We start from the raw sequence: 17,277 nt of genomic DNA, 5'->3' as shown, positions 1-17,277 counted from the left end.
GCTGGATTTATTTGAGCTAATGTGCGCGAGGGAAAGTTGGCAAACTAGACCAGTGATCGAAAGCAATGGTAGGGGGCGGTTTTGAGGATGGGAAGCTTGTGACCTGTGGTGTACCACAGGGCTCAGGGTTGGGGCATTTGCTGATTTGTAGGTTAATTGGCCTCAGAAAATTGTCCCTCGTGTGTGGTGAGTGGTTGGAAAAAGTGGGATAATGTAGAAATCGTGTGAAGGGGTGATTGGTGGTCGGCAGGAACTCGGTGGGCTGAATGGCCTGTTCCCATGTTGTATCTCAGAACTAAACATAGTGTACCCTGTTAACTATAAGGTAGATAGTGAGAAGCTTTCCACCATGGCAAATGTGTATAAAATCAGAGGGCATAGGTTCAAGGTAAGGTTTAAGAAAGAACTGCAGATGCTGGAAAAATCGAGGGTAGACAAAAATGCTGGAGAAACTCAGCAGGTGAGGCAGCATCTATGGAGTAAAGGAATAGGTGATGTTTCGGGTCGAGACCGTTCTTCACACGGATGTGGGGGTGGGGGCGGGAAGAATAAAGAGGCGGAGACAGTGGGCTGTGGGAGAGCTGGGAAGGGGAAAGGAAGGAGGGAGAAAGCAAGGACTACCTGAAATTGGAGGTCAATGTTCAAACCGCTACCCAAGCGAAATATAAGGTGCTGCTCCTCCAATTCGCGGTGGGACTCACTCTGGCCATGGAGGAGGCCCAGGACAGAAAGGTCGGATACGGAATGGGAGGGGGAGTTGAAGTGCTGAGCCACCGGGAGATCAGGTTGGTAAATGCGAACTGTGCGGAGGTGTTGGGCGAAGCGATCGCCAAGCCTGCGCTTGGTCTCATCGATGTAGAGCCGTTGACACCTCGAGCAGCGGATGTAATAGATGAGGTTGGAGGAGGTGCGGGTGAACCTCAGCCTCACCTGGAAAGACTGCTTGGGTCCTTGGATGGAGTCAAAGGGGGAGGTAATGCGTAAAACGCAAAGAGTAAAGATAAGGTGTAGGTTTAGATGGAAGATAGACACAAAATGCAGGAGTCAAGCAGCAGCTCTGGAAAGTAGACAAAAGTGCTGGAGAAACTCAGCGGGTGCAGCAGCATCTATGGAGCGAAGGAAATAGGCAACGTTTCGGGCCAAAACCCGAAAAAAGGAATGGGTGACGCTTTGGTTCGAGAGGGACACAGGGACACAGAGACAGAAGTTCCTTCCTACAAGTTTAGAGGGAATCTGATGAAGACACCTTTCACCAAACGGCGTTTGAATCTGCAGCTGATAAGGAGCCTGCTTCTGTGCTGTATTTTGTGACTAACTACTCATTTATTTCCTGGACCAAAAACAAAAAAAAGTACAAGAACACGCTAGAGGTCAAAGGGAAAGAACTATTTCACATGTATCTATTTTGAAGTTGCCATCAGCTTAAATTTAAAAAAAAACAAATTTGCTGACAAGTGTTTGAGACACGAAAGGGCCTTCAAATCGAAACAATAAAGCTTCATCGGCTTTGAGGTTATTTTCTGTTTACATATCTTGCCTTTCATGATGAAACAATGTATCCTCAACATTAAATTTCCCAGGCTTCAAAAATGCAATGGGAAAAGTGCGGGAAGGAAGGATGTTGATTCAAAAAACGTAACACAGTGGTAAATCGCAAATTGCAACATGCGTTGGAATTTCACCATGAACTTTTCTTTGAGACATAAAGATTACGCGGACGTACACCCAACTACAAAAATGCAAACATATCGTCGAAAGCGCAAAAAAGTGATTTTTTTTCCTGCCATGAAGTAATGGGGGAAATCAATTATTCTGCCCAACCCCTAAGTCGGTCGTTTACCTAAATTAAAGCGTCTTTCAATGGCTGGGGTAAAATGGGATTTCATGAAATATCTTAAAGGTATTTTAGAGACTGGTTTTATCGCGGGCCGTTACGACCCGTTTTAAAATGCAAGACGCAGTAGTTTTCACGCTCAAAATGCCTCAATTCATTCTGCGAGTAAAACATCTGAAACTTCACCCGTTTTGTAAAACAGGTTTACCAACAGATGTGGTGTTTTCAGAATAGATTATACGATTTGTTTTCAACCACACAGCTTGAGGATTTCTGAAGGACACATCAAAGTTTCCGGGAAATAATTATAAATAGTATAATTTAAATAGTTTATATTATGCGGTACACGACTATTTACATTTATATGTAAAGTCTAACTACCAACGTTTCCCTCAAGGAGGGCAAGAGCGTGTCATGGACAATGTGTTTTGTTATTGGACTCGCAATTGTTGATGGTAATTTAAATAATTCTAACATGGCAAAGTAGAAAAAGAACACACTACAAGTTACTCCAGCACATTGCGGTTCACTCAAAATCCCAGCATCTGCAGTTCATTGTGCTCTGCAAGAATATAATGCAGACCAGCAGATTAAAAATTAACTTCTGTGTACGCACGTATGCATACAGACACATACACACCGTCACGCCCACTGCTCTCTTCCAACTTTCTGCCCCCCCCCCCCCATTGCAATAAGTCTGAAGTAGGGTCTAACCCCAAACGTCAACTCTCCATTCCCTCCAGAGATACTGCCTGCCCCGCTGAGTTACTCCAGCACAGTTTTCTCCAGTTTCTGCACTTTCTTGCGTCTCCAAGAACACAATGCGGTCGGACAGATTGAAAATTAACTTTTGTATTGGCAAGCAAGCATACACAGCAAACACATGTACTTTGGCGTTGTTAGCACAAGGAACTGTCGATGGTGGTTTACAGAAAGATATGTGCTGGAATCACTCAGCGAGTCAGGAAGCATCTTTGAAGGACGTGGGTAGGCAACATTTCGGTTGGGGCCCCCGCTTCAGATTGAAGACAAGTCCCAACTCCAAACCTCTTTGGTCTGAAACATCAACTATCTATTCCTCTCCAGAGATGCTGCCTGTCCCACTGAGTCACTCCAGCATTTTGTATCTCTGCCGATTATCTATGTCCCTACAAGAGATGCCACTTAACACGATTGGAGCATAATGAACTGCAGATGCTGATTTACAACAACAAAAAAAGACACAAAGTGCTGGAGTAACTCAGTGGGTCAGGCAGCATCTCTGGAGAACATGAAAAGGTTACGTTTCAGATCGGGACCTTTCTACCGCTGAGTTACTCCAGCATATTGTTGGTATCTGCAGCTCCTTGCGTCCACATTTTAGTATCCATGACGTGGACACCAGTGGAAGAAAGTAGGATTAATATTGCCTGATTGCACAACCATGCTTGTAACATTAAAACCAGGGGGGGAGGAGAGAGGAGGGGAGGGGGGAGAGGAGAGGAGGGGAGGGGGGAGAGAGAGGAGGGGAGGGGGGAGAGAGAGGAGGGGAGGGGGGAGAGAGAGGAGGGGAGGGGGGAGAGAGAGGAGGAGAGGGGGGAGAGAGGAGGAGAGGAGGGAGGGGAGGGGAGAGAGAGGAGAGGAGGGGGGAGAGAGAGGAGGGGGGGAGAGGAGGAGAAGAGAGGTGAGAGGGCAGGGGAGGGGGGAGGGAGAGGGCAGGGGAGGGGGGAGGGAGAGGGCAGGGGAGGGGGGAGGGAGAGGGCAGGGGAGGGAGGAGGGGGAGGGAGAGGGCGAGGGGAGGGAGGAGGGAGAGGGGAGGGGGGAGAGAGAGGGGAGGGGGGAGAGAGAGGGGAGGGGGGGGGAGAGGGGGGAGAAGGAGGGGGGCAGAGAGAGAGGGAGAGGGGAGGTGGGGGGGAGGGGGGAGGTGGGGGAGAGGGGGGCGGGGAAAGACGAGGGAGTGAGGTGGGCGGGGGAGGGTAGAAGGTGGGGGGAGTAGAGAGAGAGAAGCTAGGGGGGAGAGGAGTGGGGTGATAAAAGGGGAGAGAAAGGAGGAGGAGGGAGAAGGGATGAGGGGGCCCGGGGTTGACTTCCACCCGGGTGGTGTCGGGGCGGGTCGGGTTGGGGTGAGTGTCCGGACCCCCGCCCTCCTCCTCCTCCCACCCTCCAGCCCCGGACTTACGCCGTGCTCCGCGGGGCCGCCTCTCACATGGTGCTCCCTCTCTCTGTCCTCGGCCTCTCGGTCCCCCTCCCGCCCGCCCACCCCCCGCTCCCGTTCCGTCGGCCCCCTGCCCCCTCCCCCCTCCCCCCCCGTCTCTGTCTCTTCCCCACCGAGCAACCGCCCGCCCGCCGCAACCCGGAACTCCAAGCCGCGCACGCTTCCGCCCGACGACAGCAGAGCAGCTCCGCGCCCGAGCGGGGTCGCTGCCGAGCACAGAGCCCGAGTGGAGCACAGAGCCCGAGTGGAGCACGGAGCCCGAGTGGAGCACGGAGCCCGAGTGGAGCACGGAGCCCGAGTGGAGCACGGAGCCCGAGTGGAGCACGGAGCCCGAGTGGAGCACGGAGCCGAGTGGAGCACGGAGCCCGAGTGGAGCACGGAGCCCGAGTGGAGCCGAGGGCCCGAGTGGAGAACAGCCGTTTGCCCCGAGCCGAGCCGAGGGACGAAGCCGCTCAATGGGGCGAAATCCATGGGCCGAGTAACTCATACGGTCAAAAGGTCATGTGATAGCAGAATTAGGCCATTCGGCCCCTCAAGTCTCCTCCGCCATTCAATCATGGCTGATCTATAATAGGCCATAACCCCCCCCATGACAGCCGTACTAATCAAGAATCTAGCTCTGGACCCTCCCCCCGGGAACTAGAGGCGAGTGGCGTGGAGGTTGGAGCCCGACTTTGTTCCTTAGTCTGCAACGATGATGATTGAAAATAAACTTTTACCTCGACTCTCACCATCCTTGTCCCCCAGAATATAATTCAAGAGAGTTTACTGTCGTGTGTCCCTGATAGGAGAATGAAATATGACTTCATGGCAATGGAGAAATGTTGCTGCCCGAGCCGAGCTGGATGGAGCCCAAGGTCAATGGCTGAAGATAGACACGACATGCTGGAGTAACTTTTAGGTGTAGTGAAATTCTGGCGAGAATGAATAGGTGACGTTTCGGGTTGAGACCTTTCTTCAGACTGATATGGAGATATGCAGTGAGGTGTGAAAACAAGAGATAAGGTTCTCGACCTGGAGAAGGGTTTATTTTCTTCCCTTTTGTTCCTCATTTATTATATTGTTTGTTATATTAGAGTGGTACAGCATGGAAACAGGCCCTTCGGCCCAATTTGCCCACACCGGCCAACATGTCCCAGCTACACTGGTCCCACCTGCCTGTGTTTGGCCCATATCCCTCTAAACCTGTCCTATCCATGTACCTGTATAACTGCTTCTTACAGGTTGGGATAGTCCCACCCTCTGGTAGCTTAATCCATACACCCACCACTCCTTTGTGTGAAAAAGTTACCCCTCAGATCACCATTAAATCTTTTCCCCTTCACCTTGAACCTATGTCCTCTGGTCCTCGATTCCCCTACTCTGGGCTAGAGATTCTGTGCATCGACCCAATCTATTCCTTATGATTTTATACACCTCAATAGGATCACCCCTCGTCCCCCCTGCTCCAAGGACTAAAGACCCAGTCTACTCAACCTCTCCCTATAGCTCAGACCCTCTAGTCCTGGCAATATTCATGTAAATCTTCTCTGTACCCTTTCGAGCTTGACATCTTTCCTATAACATGGTGCCCAGAACTGAATACAATACTCTAAATGCGGCCTGACCAACGTCTTATACAACTGCAATATGACTTCCCAACTTCTATACTCTGTCTGATGAAGGCCAATGTGCCAAAAGCTTTTTTGACTACCTTATCTAACTGCGACTCCACCTTCAAGGAACCATGCACCTGCACTCCCAGATCCCTCTGCTCTACAACATTCCCCAGAGTCCTACCGTTCACTGTGTAGGCTCTGCCCACGTTGGACTTCCCAATATGCAACACCTCACATTTCTCTGTATTAAATTCCGGCGGCAGCGGTACCGGCTCGGCATCGGCGGCGGCGGAGCTGCGGGTCGGAGGACGGCGGTGCAGCGCTGGCGGTGACTTCGCTGAAACTCCGGTAACTGGAGCTGGGTCCGTTGCGGAGCTGCGGGTCTGTGGAGCAGCTGCGGGCGGCGGCGCTGAACTTTCCATCGGGAGCCTGGGATCTCTTGATGAGATCGCCAGTTGAGCTCCATTCGGCGCGGCCCTGTCGGCTCCGGAAGCCACGGTCTCGAGTAAGGAGGCCCGACTATGGGTGGACATGGGGATGGGACTGGACTTTGTGCCTTTCCCCACAATGGGAACCATTGTGGGGAGATGTTTTGATGTTGAAACTATCTATTACTGTCATGTTGTATTCTTTTTTTATGTGCTGCATGGCAAAAAGAATTTCACTACACCTAAAGGTGTATGTGACCAAATAAAAATTTGAACTTTGAACATTTGTCAGCCCACCTGGTCAATCGATCCAGATCTTTCACAACCATCTTCTCTATCTGCAAAACCACCCACTTTGTATCATCGGCAAACTTACTAAACTTGCCATGTATGTTCTCCAAATTATTGATGGAGATAACAAACAGTAACGGGCCCAGCACCGAACCCTGAGGCACACCACTAGTCACAGGCCTCCAATCTTAGAAGCAACCTTCCACCCTCTGCTTCCTTCCATTAAGCCAATTTTCTATCCATTGAGCTATCTCTCCTTGGATCCCATGTGATCTCACCTTCCAAAGCAGCCTACCATGCAGAAGCTTGTCGAATGCTTTGCTGAAGTCCATATATACAACATCTACAGCTCTGCCCTCATCAATCATTTTGGTCACGTCTTCAAAAAAACTCAAATCAGATTTGTGAGACATGACCTCCCACGTACAAAACCATGCCGACTGTCCCGAATCAGCCCTTGTCCATCCAAATACCTGTATATCCTATCCTTCAGAATACTCTCTTGTAACTTTCCAACTACAGAGGTTAAGCTCACTGGCCAAAAATTCCCAGCATTTTTCCTGTAGCCTTTCTTGAATAGAGGCACCATATTTGCCACACTCCAGTCTTCCGGCACCTCTCCTGTATTTAAAGACGAATCGCAAATTTCAACCAGGGCTCCTGCAATTTCCTCTCTGGTTTCCCACAATGTCCTCGGATATATCTGATCAGGCCCTGGAGATTTGTCTACCTTCATACACGATAGTACCTTCAGCATCTCTTAGACTGTAACACTGACTGCTCTCAAGAGACTTCCATTGACTGCCACGTTCCTCCTTTCTCCTGTCTTTCTCCTCAGTAAATAAAGAGGAGAAATACTCATTGAGGACCTTGCCTATCTCTTGTGGCTCCACACAGAGGTGACCAATGTGTCACGATCGGCTGCAATTCTACCTGTCACCAGTGTTGCAAAGGATGGGTCTGGCGCAGTTGCGGTGCAATGTACCTGTCAGCTGGGCATTGCCGCATCACCTGTCCTTTCTGGCAAGGAGGTCCAGGACATAAAGGTCAGATTGGGAATGGGAGGGTGAGTTAAAGTGCTGAGCAACCGGGAGATCAGGTAGGTTAAGGCGGACTGAGCGGAGGTGTTCAGCGAAACGATCGCCAAGCCTGCGCTTGGTCATGCCCTCGTATAGAAGTTGACACCTGGAACAGCAAGTGAACCTTTGCCTCACCTGAAAAGATTGTCGGATTCCTTGGATGGAGTCGAGGGGGGAGGTAAAGGGACAAGTGTTGCATCTCCTGTGGTTGCAGGGTTGAGGAGACCCAAGTGAGAGCCTCATCTATAATGGAAGAGGGGAACCGCCGTTTCCTAAAGAATGAGGACATATCCGATGATCTAGTATGGAAAACCTAATTCTGGGCGCAGATGAGGCGTAGACGGAGGAATTGGGAGTAGGGGAGAGAATCTTTACAGGAAGCAAGGTGGGAAGAAGTCTAGTCTAAATAGCTATGGGAGTCAGTAGGTTTGTAGTAGATGTCGGTCAATAGTCTGTCTCCTGTGATGGAGACGGTGAGATCCAGAAGCGGTAAGGAGATGTCGGAGATGGTCCAAGTGAATTTGAGTGCAGGATGGAAATTAGTTGTGAAGTTGATGAAGTCAGTGAGTTCTGCATGGATGCAGTCGTTAATGTAGCAGAGGTAGAGTTCAAGGATAGGGCCAGTGTATGCCTGGAACAGTGATTGTTCGACGTACCCTACAAAGAGGCAGGCATAGCTGGGGCCTATGCGAGTGATCCATATCCTAATTCTGATCCATATGTTTACATGGTTTTCACTCTTTCCCCTCGCCCTCCTCCCATAAATTAGTCAATTAAATATTTTTTTGGATTCCAGCTAATGTGCATGAACATATTTTTTTTATTGAAAGATACAACATGGAAACAGGCCATTTGACCCGCAGAGGTATGGGAATGGGATGGGGAGGTAAAATGGTTAGTAACCTTTGGAATCTGAATCTGTACCCAACGCCATACTCAAAGCTTGAGTGTGACATATGAACTAACGCTGATCAGAAAGGGAGAAGGCCTACAAAAACTGGGCTGGGAAGAAAGAAGGAGAAAAGAAGATTATCAGTAAATTCAAGGTTGCATATAATGTCAAAGTCCATAACTCCCTGAAAGTGGCAACACAAGTAATAGAGTGGTGAAGGAGACATATGGTATGGTTGCTTTCATTGGTCAGGGCATTGAGTATAAGATGTGTAGGAAGGAACTGCAGATGCTAGTTTAAACTGAAGATGACACAAAATACTGGAGTAACTCAGCGAGGCAGCAGCATCTCTGGAGAGAACGAATGGTAACGTTTCGGGTCGGGTCTGAAGAAGAGTCTCGACCCGAAACGTCACCCGTTCCTTCTCTCCAGAGATGCTGCCTGTCCTGCTGAGTTGCTCCAGCATTTTGTGCCTACCATTTAGTATAAGAGTCACAAAGTCATGATGCATCTTTATCGGACTTTGATTAGAACCGCTTTGGAGTGTTGCGTGCACTTCTGGTTGCCCCAATACAGGAAGGATGTGGATGGAGGCTTTCAAAATGGTGTAGGGGAGGTTTACCAGAATGCTGACTAGATTAGAGGATATCAGATACAGGGAGAGGTTGGACAGAATTGGATTGTTTTCTCTGGAATGCCGGAGGTTGAGGGGAGATCTGATCGATGTATATACAATTATCAGTGGCACAGATAGGGTGCAGTCAGAACCTATTCAGGAAGAAAACAAAATACTGGAGCATAGCTTTAAGGTGCAAAGGGCAAAGTTTGAAGGAGATGTGCGGGGCAAGTTTTTACACAGAGATTGGTGGGTGCTTGGAACACGCTGCTGCTGTTGGTGACGGCAGATACGATAGTGGAAATTAATATAGGCACATGGATATGGAGGGATATGGATTATTTGCAGACAGATAAGAGTTGGTTTTGGCATCATGTTCGGCACAGACATTGTATGCCGAAGGGCCTGTTCCTGAGCTGTTCTGTTCTATGCTCTATACCCTAATGAGATGCTGGTGATCTGGATGGGTGCATATTCTATGTGAACTGAGTTTGCAAGGACTGAGATCCTTTACTAATTTATGTGGTGAAGCATCATTTAAATTAACATCGAAGTGTGATGATAATTAGTATCGGTTCATTCCATTCAAATACTAATTTATTTTTCCATTCTTAGATTAAAATTTAGGAATTATAAATTGTAATCAGAACCAATGATCAGTAATGGAGGAATTTTCCAGTGGAAGCCGCTGTCAAACTCTCTGGGCAGATATAAACAGCTTTGTAATTTGCTTTTTTTGATGCGTATATATTTTTCACATGCAAAGTGTGAAGTAGTAACGTGTAAATTTACCACCACTGTTGCAAGGACAAACACGCAACAGTGGTGCAGCGGTAGAGTTGCTGCTTTACAGCGCCAGAGACCTGGGTTCAATCCTGACTCGGGGAGCTGTCTGTACAGAGTTAGTACGTTCTCGCCTTGACCGCGTGGGTTTTCTCCGGGTGCTCCAGTTTCCACCCACACTCCAAAGACGAACAAATTTGTAGGTTAATTGGCTTCGGTAAGTCGTTAAATTGTCCCCAGTGCGTAGGATAGTGTTAGTGTACGGGGGTGATTGCTGGTCAGCGCAGACTCGGTGGGCCGAAGGGCCTGTTTCCACGCTGTACCAACGTATTCTTGCTTTGACAAAGCTTTTGGAGTTTAATCAACTTTTAATTAAAAAGCAAGATTTGGGGATTGCAAATGGCAACCTTTGCTTCTATTTCATGCTGTGGACTGAATAGTTTATCTTAGTTTATTGTTGTCACGTGTACCAAGGCACGTAAATCTCCAACCAGACAAACTGAACAAATTTGCATATTCTTTGTTTTTGCTGTATAGAAAATAATAGTGTAGCACAGTGACACAGCAGTAGTAGAGCTGCCGTTTCACAGCACCAGAGGCATGGGTTCGACCCTGACTACTGATGCTGTCCCCCTGTGACCGCATGGGTTTCTTTTGGGTGCTCCGATTTTCTCCCACATCCCAAAGACGTGCAGGTTCGTAGGTTACTTGGCCCACTATAAATTGCCCCTAGTCTGTAGGAAGTGGATGAGCAAGTGGGATAATGTAGAGCAAGTGTGAAATGGTCGGCGTGGACTCTGTTCAGCATGTGAAAACTGGATGTGGATCGAGTTCAAATTAGAGTCGCAGAGCCATACAGCGAAGAAACAGGTCCTTCGGCCCAACTTGCCCATGCCGGCTAAGACGCCCCACTACACCAGCCCCACCTGCCTGCATTTGGCCCATATCCCTGCAAACCTTTCCTATCCACATACCTGTCCAAGTGTCTTTTAAATGTTGTTATAGTATCTACCTAAACTACCTCCTCTGGCGACTTATTCCATATACCCACCACCCTCTGAGTGAAAAGGTTGCCCCTCTGGTTCCTCTTAAATCTTTCCCCTCTCACCTTCAAGTAAGTCCTCTGGTTCTTGATTCCGCTACTCTGGGTGAAAGACTGTGCATTCAAATTATCCTTTCCCATCATGATTTTACACCCCGATAAAGCATGGCACTTTGGCGCCAGAGACCCGGGTTCGATTCCGACTACAGATGCTGTCTGTGTGGAGCTTGCATGTTTTCCCTGTGACCGCGTGTGTTTTCTCCGGTTGCTCCTCGCAGTTTCCTCCCACATTCCAAAGATGTACAGGTTTGTAGGTTAATCGGTTTCTGTAAATTGCCCCTAATGTGTCGGATGCAAAACTGGTATAACAGAACTAGTATACAGGTGATCGTTGGTCGACCGAAACTCGGTGGGTGGAAGTGCCTGCTTCCATGCTGTATGTCTAAACTAAACTAAATTAAACTAAACAAACTAATACATCACCATGTACAGAATTGCAAAAATGTTTGTTTTATGCACCATCCACATCTGTACGGAAATCTAATGAATGCTTCAAAGTGACACCATTTGCAGCAAGTCAAATGCATGCAGATTTCCCTTGGGAATAAAGAGTGGGGAGGAAATTCATCTGCTTTTTGGTAGTTGATGCAGTTATTTGGCTTGGGTACTCTGCGAACAGTGCTTCAGATACTGTCATGAGATCTTCAGTATCCACTTTAATCTGACAGATGACACCTCCATTTAACATCACATCAAAGAAGCAACTCTCCCTCGATCCTCGACCAGAGGGCCAGCTCACACTGTCTGCTTTGATCCTCCAGCTAGACTTGACTGTAATTCTTAAGTGTAACCAGTTGATGAATGCTGATAGTCGCAACTGGAAAGGATAGCAAGGAACACATTCATAAACGCTGAAGATCATAAGCTCATAAAACAAAGGAGCAGAATTAGGCCGTATGGCCCTTCAGGTCTTCCCTGCTGCTCAATCATGGCTGATTTATCTCTCCTTCTCAACCCCACTCTCCTGCCTTCTTCCCATAACTAATCGAGAACCTGTCAATCTTCACTTTAAAAGTGCCCAATGATTTGCTGAAGAAGGGTTTCGGCCCAAAACGTTGCCTATTTCTTTCGCTCCATAGATGCTGCTGCTGATCGGTGGTCAGCATGGGATTGGTGGGCTGAAGGGCCTGCTTCCATGCTGTATGTCTAAACTAAACTAATGTATCATCAACCAATAAAAATAACACAATAACCAATAAAAAAGTCACAACCCAAAACATCGCTTATCCATGTTCTCCAGAGATGCCCGTCTGAAGAAGGGTGTCGACCCGAAACGTCACCCATTCCTTCTCTCCAGAGATGCTGCCTGTACTGCTTTTTGTGTCTATCTTCTCCAGAGATGCCGCCTGACCCACTGAATTACTCCAGCACTGTGTTATACACAAGATTCCAGCATCTGCATTGACTTGTGACTACTGTATATTTTAGGTCATTTATATTATAAAATGCTTGAAGTTTGAATGTTCTTTTGTTCATATATAAAGATAGCAGAAGGTTTAAAATAGAACAATTCTAAAAAGGAAGAATCATAGTCAAAGTCAATGTTATTTGTCCCGATGGTGTAGTGAAATGAATTTGCCAGCAGCGATACACTTAAAAAGGACACACAATACACAATAAGATTTAACACAAACATCCACCACAGCATTCTTCACTGTGGCGGAAGGCAACAAAATTCAGCCAGTCCTCCTCCTTGTTCACCCATGGTCGGGGCCAAAATAGTTTTGTGATTATTAAAGATCAGATAGTTAATATTCAAATTTACTACGACATATACAGAAGATAAATGCATTATTGTTCTCCTTGTCTCAGCAGTTTGAAATCAAAGGGCTAATCTGATGCTTCCTCTCTGCATGCAGGATGCATTGCAATGCTACAAGGCACTGTGGTAGAACTATATAATTTTTGCGAAGATAGACACAAAGCATAGGAGAAACTCAGCGGGTCAGGCAGCATCTCTGGAGAACGTGGAAAGACGATGATTCCGGTCGGAAATTATCTTGTCTGAATGTAGCAGGGGGGAAAAAGCTGCAAGGGGCAGGATAGTGGGAGAAATGGGTGAGCATGGTGGTGCAGCGGTGGAGTTGCTGACTTACAACGCCACAGACCCGGGTTCGATTCACATTACGGGTGCTGTCTGTACAGAGTTTGTACGTTCTCCCTGTGACACGTATGGATTTTCTCCGGGTGCTCCGGTTTCCACCCACACTCCAAAGACGTACAGGTTTGTAGGTTAATTGGCTTTGTATAATTGAAAATTGTCTGCACTGCACTAAAATAAGCTAACCTAACCTAAACTAAAGCATCTAGGTGGGGCACATGGCCCAGGGAAGAGAGAGAGACAAAAAAAAGTGAATGGGTGGGTGGGGGGAATCTGTTAGTTACCCGATATTGGAGAATTCAGTGTTCATAACTTGAAAGTAAGCATGCAGGTACAGTGGACAGTGAAGGCAGTGGCCTTCATAGCAAGAGGAGTTGAGTATAGGAGCAAAGAGGTCCTTCTGCAGTTGTAGAGGGCCCCAGTGAGACCACAGCTGGGATATTGTGTGCAGTTTTGGTCTCCAAATTTGAGGAAGGACATTCTTGCTATTGAGGGAGTGTAGCGTAGGTTCACAAGGTTCATTCCTGGGATGGCGGGACTGTCATGTTGATAGAGTGGAGCGACTGTGCTTGCATACACTGGAATTTATAAGGATGAGAGGATATCTTATTGAAACATATAAGATTATTAAGGGATTGGACACGCAAGAGGTAGAAAACATGTTCGCGATGTTGGGGGAGTCCAGAACCAAGGGCCACAGTTTAAGAATAAGGGGTTGGCCATTTAGAACAAAGATGAGGAAAAACTTTTTCACCCAGCGAGTTGTGAATCTGTGGAATTCTCTGCCTCAGAAGGCAGTGGAGGCCAATTCTCTGGATGCTTTCAAGAGATAGTTAGATAGAGCTGTTAAAGATAGCGGAGCCAAGGGATATGAGGAGAAGGCAGGAACGGGGTACTGATTGTGGATGATCAGCCATGATCACAGTGAATGGCGGTGCTGGCTCGAAGGGCTGAATGGCCTACTCCTGCACCTATTGTCTATTGTCTACAACGTTGGGTTGTTAGTTGCCCAAGCAGAATGTGAGGTTCTGTTCCTGCAGATGAACATGTGTGGCAGGAACACTCTCAAGCAGAAGGCAACAAAGCTTCCGACAGGGAAGAAACCGGGTTAAAATATCGCTCTTTGCAGTACACGAATGTACACCGTATCGTACAATTAAAAAAATGGTACCAATCATGAATGTTTATCATTCACGGCAATTCACTATGTATTCGATTTCTCACCAAATGTGTAAAAGCATTAAAATACTGAGGTGACTCTGGACCATCGAAACCTCCACATCCAGACACAAAAACAGCTTCTTCCCACGAGCGGTAGCTCTACTTAACAGCCGCACCACACCACTACATTCTGTTCAGTAAGCCAAACACTTATGAACTTTCCAAGTGTACTTTAGATATCTACATATGCAATATATAGCAAAGCTGCCCCTTTTTACTTTATTTTTGCACTTTATTTTTATAATTAAAAAATGTCATGTTTTTTATTATTGTCGGCTGTACATTGTGTTTTCACCATGTGCGAGCAGAGCACCAAGTCAAATTCCTTGTATGTGTATAGGAAGGAACTGAAGAAACTGGTTTAAACCGAAGATAGACACACAAGGCCAGTGTGGCCAAGTGTGTACAACATATAAGGAGAGACACAAAATGCTGGAGTAACTCAGTGGGGCAGGCAGCATCTCTGGAGAGAAGGAATGGGTGACTTTTCGGGTCGAGACCCTTCTTCAGTCTGAAAGTCACCCATTCCTTTTCTCCAGACATGCTGCCTGTCACGCTGAGTTACTCCAAAACTTTGTGTCTATCCTTATATGTGTACACACTTGGCCAATAAATTGATTGTGATTGTGATTCTGATATATAACGATCTTTGAGTTAATATAAATCAACATTCAAAACAAATTCACAGCAAAGCAGTTACCTGTAGACACAATGCCTCGGCCACACCTCTGCAGCAGGCCTGGATCGGCCGCTGCTGAACCGGGAACCCACCTGGAGTGATCCAAGGCTCATCTCCTGCTCAACCTGCAGACCGGGAACCGAGGAGGAGGGTGGTGGAAGTTGGCGACGGCGGTGGACACTGGACAAAGGGCCGTATTCAAGATGACAGCGGATGGAGGAGAGGATTGGTGCCGCCATGACAACAGGCCTTTAAGGTCAAGATAAGATGGCACACTTAGGAACTTTGTGCGCACAAGAAACGTGTCAACTCTTCGTGTACTGTCTCGGTGAAGTCTACGATTACACTCAGGGCGGCACGGTGGCGTAGCGGTAGAGTTGCTGCCTACCCCTGTCCCACGGTACGAGTTCATTCCAAGAACTCTCACGAGTTTGCCCTGATTCGAACTCGGAGATTTACAGTAATGGCCACTCATCGGTACTCGGGGCTCTCGTGGGCATTTTTCATCATGTTGAAAAATCTTCACGAGTCTTCCCGTGCTTACCTGCCATTAGCGAGTCTTCCTGAGTACCTGCCGTTAGCGCTAAGAGACGTCCCCGAGCTCCGATGTACCCGCTACGTTCATTCTCCGTGCTTACCACGAGTTTGATTTTTTTTAAACTCGGGAGAGCTCTTGGAATAAACTCACACCGTGGGACAGGGCAGCGCCAAGGACCCACGTTCGATCCTGACTACGGGTGCTGTCTGTACGGAGTTTGTACGTTCTTCCCGTGACCTGCATGGGTTTTCTCCGGGATCTCTGGTTTCCTCCCACACTCCAAAGACGTACAGGTGTGTAGGTTAATTGGCTTGGTATAATTGTAACTTTTGTACTTTTCTATGATTGTGCTGATCTATTGTATGATTTTACTGGATTGTATGCAAAACAAAACAAAATCACTACCTAGGTACATGTGACAATAAAGTATCATCATAAATTATGCTGGTTTACCAAAGAAGTGCTGGAGTAACTCAGCGAGTCTGTCAGCATCCCTGATAGATAGGCAATGTTTCGCCTCTGGACTGTAGAGTGTTCTGCAGAGACGCTGCCTGACCCGCTGAGTTACCCTTGCACTTCAAAAGCAGTTACTTTGGCAGATGAGCGAGTCAGTGTCAGATGAAGGCATCCTAAACCGAACACGCCAGCATTTACCAGTGATAACCCCAATGGTAAATCAGATGGTGCACTATTACATAATGACGAACATTCTTATATAACATCATGCACCATAAGCTATGTTTATACGGCGATTCCATTTATGGCCATAACACACAGGGCCAGACAGCAACCTGATCCCCTGTCCTCTCCATCACTCTTTGACGGCGTGCTATGAATAGCCACATCCCAAAGTCAAATGGAGTCCAATTATTTTTGCTCAAATAAGTTTAACGTCATTTAACAGGATCATATATTTAAACAAAAACTATACCTGGGATTCTCAGAAATACATTTTTGTTTCAAATCCGACGCAGTTTTAAGACATTTTTGAACAAGTGTTTCTGAACATAAAACCTAGACAGGTTTCTGTGCCGGCCAACGATAAGGGTGAGAAACAGGGCAAACACAAAAACAGTCCTTGCACCGGTCAGAATGGGACTCATCCCAATAGAATGAACAAATAGCATGAAGATTTAACGTGGGAAAAAAACTCAGTCATTTCAAACCCATAATTTGCGTTTATTGCAATAAATATTTTTGTTCTGTAGTTGATAACGTCATTGATTTATGTCATTCAAATGATTGAGGCCATTTTGCATCAGGTCTCTTTTTTGTACATTACTTAGCTCAATGTGGAATGCCTCTTAAGGTGGAGTTTTCTTTAATTAGTTTATTAGAAAATAGGTGCAGGAGTAGGCCATTCGGCCCTTCGAGCCATGATCATGGCTGATCATCCAAAATCAGTACCACGTTCCTGATTTTTCCCTACATCCCTTGATTCCTTGAACATTGATGGTAAGTTAGTCAGCAGCGGCGAAGAATCGGACCAATTCTTTATTTAATGTTCAAAAAACAACAACAATTAAAACCAAAGAAGGGTGGAGAAAGAGTGGAAACAAGGAACTGCAGATGCCGTTTACACTAAAAACAAAACAAAGTGCTGGAGTAATTCAGCGGGTCTGGCAACATCTCTGGAGAACATGGATAGGTGATCATGCTGTGTAGGAAATAGGCCATGAACCGATCCGAAACGTCGCCCTTTCCTTTTCTCCAGTGATGCTGCCTAAGTAGTAATTCATTTTCTCTGAGTTCCTCCAGCATTTTGTGTCTACCACAAACCAAGCTGGTTTAGTTAAGATTAAAATTGTCGCCATGGACATTTCATGTTGTTCTTTTGGTGATGAATCAGGCCAGGGAAGGTAATTCAGTGAAGAGGTTTACGGTGAGGCTGCGAGTTGCTCAGTTGGAGTCTGTCACGGGG

General features: G+C 47.0%; 1 protein-coding gene across 1 annotated transcript in view; it reads right to left on the bottom strand.

The window, feature by feature from the left end:
• The window catches only part of zbtb34 (zinc finger and BTB domain containing 34), a 46,145-nt gene extending 42,042 nt beyond the window's left edge, over positions 1–4,103 (bottom strand). Inside the window, exon 1 of the mRNA XM_033049094.1 lies at positions 3,993–4,103. The gene's annotated coding sequence lies outside the window, so the exon portion shown is untranslated. The remainder of the gene's footprint in view (positions 1–3,992) is intronic.
• Between the last annotated feature and the right edge of the window lie 13,174 nt (positions 4,104–17,277).

The sequence above is a fragment of the Amblyraja radiata genome, chromosome 32 (assembly GCF_010909765.2).
Source record: "Amblyraja radiata isolate CabotCenter1 chromosome 32, sAmbRad1.1.pri, whole genome shotgun sequence".
Classification (NCBI taxonomy): domain Eukaryota; kingdom Metazoa; phylum Chordata; class Chondrichthyes; order Rajiformes; family Rajidae; genus Amblyraja; species Amblyraja radiata.
This window is presented reverse-complemented; position numbering and strand designations above follow the sequence as displayed.